This window comes from Lycium barbarum, chromosome 8, assembly GCF_019175385.1.
Source record: "Lycium barbarum isolate Lr01 chromosome 8, ASM1917538v2, whole genome shotgun sequence".
NCBI classification, from domain to species: Eukaryota; Viridiplantae; Streptophyta; class Magnoliopsida; order Solanales; family Solanaceae; genus Lycium; species Lycium barbarum.
The window spans coordinates 25438860-25446497 of record NC_083344.1 but is presented as its reverse complement, the minus strand read 5'-3'; the positions used below and the strand labels follow the sequence as shown (position 1 = coordinate 25446497).

Here is a 7638-nt window from a genome sequence, read left to right as displayed (position 1 = left end):
TAAAGTTGTGTTGTTTGTGGACATGTTGTTATCCTTGTTGGATTGGAAGGATTGAAGGTATGATTATGTCCATATGTTGTTGTTGGTATTTCTGTGATAACAGGAGGATAATTGAAAATTCCAGTTAGGCAAATATATGGGGGGAAATGCTGCCCGATTTCCGTTAAGTCCTTAACTAATGAAAAACCCTAATCGAGAAAGTATAAGTTAAAGAATGAGTTCTATAAGCGATGAGCTGCGGAATTACGAACTAAAAAGTATAGTTACTAACGATAGCGTTACTTTTATATTAAATAGGCTAAAGGGGCGACGAAGCGAACGAGATTACGAATAACCTTCAGCAGGTATGTAAAGCTGTCCCTTCTTTCTTTTGGCATGTCTTAGATTTAAGTGACGAATGATATGAGCTTTGGGGTAATTCTATTCATAAGTTTCGAGCGTGATTCATGATTCTTATTCACTTCTTGATGTTAGAACTCTTAAAATGATTGAGCTTCCCTCTTCAGTTTTCTATACGTTGGATAGTAGTCGATATATATATATATATAAGCTGCTATTGTTAGAAACTCTACGATAGCTAATATCCTTGACTTCCATAAGCTATTTCATATGATATTGACATATGTCTATGATTCCTAAGGCTCTTTTGATATTATTTATGATGACATTCGAGGGATATTTGATATGATTGTCGCTATTGATACTCAGGTGTTAATCCCTTCTTCTTATTCTGTTTGAGTCTTGATAATGTTTTAAATTGCATATGGTTGCTCACTACTTTGCTCGTGCATGCCTTAATATGTCCTTCACCGAGTCCCGGGCCGGGTATGTTATCGTGCACAGTTCCACTGCATTGTTCACCGAGTACCTCACTAGAGGGCCGGAATATGATATATATATATATATATATACATATACTGGAGTTATGCTGTGTTTATGGAGTTATGCTGTGTTATGGCGTTATGATGTGTTTATGGAGTTATGCTGTGTTATGGCGCCAAAGACGGGATGACGACCATGTTCACCGAGTCCCATAATGGGTCGGGTATGATATATGATATTGACATGCATGATTTAATGTTTCAAAAGGGTAAGTGTTTTGGTATTCTGGACATTGTACTTGTTTTCTGTACTCCCTATTTCAGTTATGATCCTTTTTACTGGATTTCATGCTTTATATACTCAGTACATATTTCGTACTGACCCCCTTTCTTCGGGGGGTTGCGCTTCATACCCACAGGTACAGATAGTCGGTTTGGTGACCCTTCAGCATAGGACTTCTACTCAGCTATCTTGGAGAGCTCCGTTGTTCCGGAGTTTAGACTTTTGGTACAGATCTTCTGATATATATATATGTATGTTCATCCAGGGGTACGACGGGGCCCTGTCCCGTCATATTTCACTGTTAGTACTCTTAGAGGTCTGTAGACATATGTGTGGATTGTGTATAAGTTCTGTTCAGCTGTGTCTACACGTTGTGCTATGTATATGTTCATCAGTAATGGCAGCTTTGTCGGCTAGCATATGACATGATATTGTTGTAGTGGCAGCCTTGTCGGCTTGCGGATCATTTTATGATTTGATCAGTTGTGACTCCTCAGGAGACAGTTTATCTGGACATATATATACGACGACATTATGAACCTTGGAGTTCCTTTACAAGTTTCCATATTTTTCTTAGATTCTGTATGACTATATCTAACAGGTACGTATACGGGTGTCCAGGTCGGGCACTAGTCATGGCCCACGGGGTTGGGTCGTGACATGGAGGAAGTCGTATAAATAAAGGAGATGTTGTCCAATTTTCCATAGCTTTAGTCATGAATGCTAATCTATCAATTTTCTAATGATAGTATAACTCTAATGAAGGTAGAGACGTGAGCATTGAAGGAGAACGTGCAAGTGATAGAATTGTTGAACGGAAAGGTATGTAAGGCTAACCCTTCTTTCATAAGGCATGGTTCTTCGGCCAAATATCAAATCTTCTATAAGCCCATGATGTCCTCCAAATGATACTATCTTCAAAAGGTACTAAGCCTATGATTCTCGATATGGTACGATTGCACTAAATTCCTCCTATGATGAGTAATCCCTTAGGGATAGATGTAATGAATAACGATAGAAACGATGCTAAAGACGCTTATGGGCTTTTATGTATATGTGCCTATGTATGGCTATTATGAAACCCCGAGCTTATAAGGCCAGGTAGAATGTATAAATATAAATAAATATATATATTTAGTCATGGGTACGGATAACACTAAACCTTGGTAGGGCCGGGTATGTATAACACTGAGCCTTGGTAGGGCCAGATATGTATGACACCGAGCCTTGTCATGGTCGGGTATGTGAAACCACCGAACCTTCATGGTCGGGTATGCTATGTAAATGATATGTATATGAATATGAATATGTATATGAATATGAAAATGAGTACGGATATGAATGTGGATATGGATATGGATGTATGTACACAATTATGCACTAGAAACGGAAAGTCCCTATGAAAAGCAAGTAAGCGTTTATGACGATGATTCTGCTATCTCCCATCCTATTGTATCTCTTATGTTGTCTATTATTCTTTCATAATGATGTTGATCATGCTTTACATACTCAGTACATTCTTCGTACTGACGTCCTTTTGTTTGTGGACACTGCGTCATGCCCGCAGGTGGCCAGGGAGACAGACTTGATCCATAGCTTTATTAATCAGGGACTACATAGCGGAGCTCCAATTCCTTCGGAGCTAAAGCTTTTGGTACTTATTCTTTTGTGTATATATTTATGGGCATAGAGGGGTCCTGTCCCGCCTATATGATATGACATACTCTCTTTAGAGGCTCGTAGACATGTGTATATAGTTAGATGTGTTTGTCCTTGTCGGCCTATATTTTGGATATCATTTTGGTAGCCTCGTCGGCTTATGTACATCCATATGGGCATTGTTATTTGATGATGATATATATGTTTTGTTATCCAATGGGATTAGTATGATTGATGGATAGAAAATATGATTTAACTATTTGGCTCACCTAGATGTAAATGTGAAGGTATGATAAGAGGTGGCCGAGTGGGTTAGCACCGGGTGCCCGTCGCTGCCTTCCAGTTGGGTCGTGACAGCACCGCAATAGTCAGTTTGTCTCTCTCAGGAACATAGGCAGTTGAGAAGTAATGCTCCAAGTCCCATAAGAAATTTTCCAGTTCTTTGGCGCCTCTCACGCCGTCAAACGACTTTGGCTCAGGAACTTTGATTTTAGTTTGTTCTCCACCCCCTTGGGGCGCAGTAGTCACTGCCCTTCGAAGAATCTGCACTTCAACCTTCAGTTCCTCATTTTGCTTCACCTGATTTTCCATCCGCTCAAGTGCAGCGGCCTGGAATGTTTGAAAACCAACGAGTGGAGTCTGCAAACCAGTCACCTGGGTACTCACACTTTCCCGAAATTGAGCCATTTCAGTGTTTATGCCATGGATCTGTGACAAAACATCCACCAGATCCTCTGCGTCGTCAGTTACACCAACCAGCGCCTTCAGTCTTGCAACCTTCTCACGCAGATCATTGTATGTGTTCCCACCAGCCATTTTCCGAGTCTTGAACCAGCGTTGCTCTGATACCAGTTGTTACGGGGTCAATTTTTTTGTTTATGACACCGCACGATAGTCACTCACAATGAATCAGCCTTCCCTCTTTACTTTGACATTCGTTTGACACTTAGAATATTTTAGGCGTATGGAACAAATACGAACACACACATTTACAGGAATCACTTCCCAACTTTGTATTAACTCGTGCACAAAGAACACTTACAAAAACGTTTTGACCAACACAGCCAAATATGCCTATTAACAAGGCTTCCTGGGCCTTTATATAAGTCACAGCAGCCCAGTCATGTGCCAGGTATGTGAGGTAACTTCCCACTAATGGCAGTTAACAACCCTACCTGCATAGGATAAGGCTACAAGTCTATTACAACGTAACTGCCTCCGCCAACATGGCCATTTCAGCTAAAATTAAGGGAAACCGCCCAACTGGCCAACCGCTCGCATGTGCCATGCATACGCTTATGCCATGCGCGCGTCTCTACCCTGTTTTGGCACCAACGCCTACACTGGCGCCAAGGATTGGTGCCATGCTTTCCCTTCCCGCCATTTTTTCTGTGTGGCATGCCTTGTGCACATGCTTGTCTTTGCACCAACGCCCAGCTCGCCCATGACACTGCCTTGTTAGAGCCCACTGCCTAGCCTTTCCCTGCCATGTCTTGCCTTGTCCCGGTCATGCCATTCCATGCCATGTCTTAGTCGTGCCTTGCCCTCGACTTTCCTTGCCTTGCCTTTGCCCTTGCCTTGCCATACACTTCCTTGCCTTGCCCACACACTGCCTTGCCATGTCTGCTCCAATGCTAAGGTTTTGGCATGCCTTGACACTCAAGCTGCCTGCCCTTGTGTCAACGCCCATGCTTTGCACACACATATGCCCATGTGTCGCAGTTTTGTCAACATGCTGCCCACACCATCAAAGGGTCGTGCCAAGGTCCATCATGTAAATCCCTTATCACGCCCATGCCATGCAATCAACCAAGTCAAGGGGCTAATAGTAGGCCACTACTATGCCTTGGAATATCGCTTGGCAGATGGTGCTGCGGCTGGATGGTCCCGTGCCGTGCCTTTCCTTTCCTTGTGACGGTCATGCCATGCCATGCCATGCCATAGCCTTGCCTTACCCTTACCTTTCCATGACCATGCCTATGCCCCATGGTCCTGCCATGTCTTGACACCTAAGCCACACGCTATAGTGCCACAGCCCATGTCTTGGCCGCACACGCCCATATCGGCCAGTCTGGCCACACGCCCACACCCATGTCGGGTAATGTGGCCACATGCCTACCGCCATGTCGGGTAGTGTGGCCACACACCCACGTCCATGTCGGCCGATCTGGCCACAAACCCATGTCGGACAATCTGGCCCCATGCCTGTGTTGGTAGTCTGGCTACACGCCCACTCCCATGTCAGCCAATTTGGCCACACGCCCATGTCGACCAATCTAGCCGCACGCCCGTGTTAGGTAGTCCGGCCATACGCCCACGCCCATGTCGGCCAGTTTGGCCACACGCCCACGCTCGTGTCTAGCAGTCTGGCCACACGATCCTAAAACCATCATAGTGGCGTGCAAGGGTCCATCATGTAAATCCCTTGACACGTCCATCCCATGTTCGATCAACCGAGCTGAGAGGCTATGTCTCTAGGCGGTGGCCATTGTGCGTTGGGTGCTAGCCTATGTCACAGGGCAGTGGCCTATGCCACTGTGCGTTGGGCTATGTCGCTAGGCGGTAGCCATTGTGCGTTGGGCTATGTCGCTGGGCGGTAGCCATTGTGCGTTGGGCTATGTCGCTGGGCAGTGGCCTATGTCGCTGGGCAGTGGCCTATGCCACTGTGTGTTGGGCTATGTTGCTGGGCGGTGGCCACTGTGCATTGGGCTATGTCGCTGGGCAGTGGCCTATGCCACTACGCGTTGGGCTATGTTGCTGGGTGTATGCCACTGTGCTTTGGGCCATGTCCCTGAGCGGTGGCCTATGCCAACATGCCTTTTGGGAAAGGGCCTTGCCCTTGGCATGTCACTTTGTGTCGATCTTGCACGCCACAACCCAAAAGGCCTCTAATTGTGACCTATCGCTATGCGTCGTCTAAGTGTCATTGGCATGTCACTGTGTGTCGGCCTCACACGTGACAACCCAAAAAACCTCCAATCACATGTCACCAAGCATCGTGTTAGTGTCGTTGGGCACGCTTGGCATGTCGCTAGGCCTTAGAATTGCACCAGACAACACGAAAAACCTCTAGCGGTGACACTATAATTGCATACGACCCAGGACATGACACGTCAATATGCCAAGCATTGGCTTTTACTTTGACATCTCACGATTCTAGGACTTAGTGTTAACATTTGTTGCAATCGAAAAGGCCGCGGAAGTTTGAGACAATAACAGGTTTGTGATGCCCTTAGATGTTCGGGGCCGTACGCGCGCTACACTGATGTATTCAATGAGTTTATAGCCTTAGCCGACAGGCCCGAGTAATCTTTGAAATTTCATCGTGATGGGGATAGATCATTACAATTGTTGGTCTTCAACGAGGAATTCCTAGTAAGCGCGAGTCATCAGCTAGCGTTGACTACGTCCCTGCCCTTTGTACACACCTCCCGTCGCTTCTACCGATCGAATGATTCGGCGAAATGTTCGGATCGCGGCGACGTGGGCGGTTTGCTGCCCGCGACATCGCGTGATGTCCATTGAACTTTATCATTTAAAGGAAGGAGAAGTCGTAACAAGGTTTCTGTAGATGAACCTGCGGAAGGATATTGTCGAAACCTGCAGAGCAGAATGACTCGCGAAAATGTTTAAAAACTGGGGAGCCGTGCGGGCAAGGTGCTTCGACCCCTTGTGCGTGCGTCTCCCCCCCGTTCCCGGCACCAAGGAATACTTAAATTGATAGCCTGCCTCTCACGCCCCGTCCGCAGTGCGTGCAGGAGGACCTGTGCTTCTTTTAAAACAAAACGACTCTCGGCAATGGATATCTTGGCTCTCGCAACGATGAAGAACATAGAGAAATGCTATACTTGGTGTGAGTTGCAGAATCCTGTGAACTAACCAGTCTTTGAACGCAAGTTGAGCCCGAAGCCAATAGGCCGAGGGCACGTCTGCCTGGGCGTCAGGCATCGCGTTGTCCCCGCACACCGCGCCCAGACTCTGGGTCATAGTGGTGTCGTGGGGCAGACTCTGGTCTTCCGGCTAGCCTAAATGTGAGTCCACTTCGACGGACGTCACGGCAAGTGGTGGTTGTAACCCAACTCTAGAAGTGTCGTGGCTATACCCCGTCGCACGTTTGGCCTCCTAGACCCTTCTTGTGCTTAGGCGCTCTGATCGCGACCCCAGGTCAGGCGGGATTACCCGCTGAGTTTAAGCATATCAATAAGTGGAGGAAAAGAAACTTACAAGGATTCCCCTAGTAACGACAAGCGAATCTGGAACAGCCCAGCTTTAGAATTGGGCGCCTCTTATCAAAAAAGATGGAAATTGAATGGATTGGAGGGAGAGGGACGAATTGGAGCGACAAAGGGCTGAATCTCAGTGGATCGTGGCAGCAAGGCCACTCTGCCACTTACAATACCCCATCACGTAATTAAGTGGTCTGCAAAGGATTCTAGCCGTCGCTCGATGAAAATTGTACTTCAAGGTGGTCACCGCGACTCATCCGCCGTGATGACATAGCCAACGACACATGTCCTTGGGGGCCAGAGGCCCCTACTGCGGGTCAGCAAGCGGACAGTGAGTGCATGCGTCGCTTCTAGCCCGAATTCTGACATAGAGGTGCTCAGTCATAATCCAGCACACGGTAGCTTCGCGCCACTGGCTTTTCAACCAAGCGCGATGACCAATTGTGTGAATCAGTAGTTCCTCTCATACTAGGTTGAATTACTATTGCGAAACTGTTATCAGTAGGGTAAGACTAACCTGTCTCACGATGGTCTAAACCCAGGGTGTTGGCTTGTATTGAGGCTCGATCATCATTTCTGGAGTTGATTAAGGCTAAGCAGTTTGAGGATGCTAAGTTGTACAAAATACGTGACAAAGTGTTGCGTGGTG

General features: G+C 46.6%; 1 non-coding gene across 1 annotated transcript; it reads left to right on the top strand.

The window, feature by feature from the left end:
- Positions 1-6550: 6550 nt before the first annotated feature.
- On the top strand, positions 6551-6706 carry LOC132608582 (5.8S ribosomal RNA). The gene has a single exon (XR_009570465.1). It is a non-coding gene; the product is annotated as a 5.8S ribosomal RNA (ribosomal RNA).
- The last annotated feature ends 932 nt before the right edge of the window (positions 6707-7638 follow it).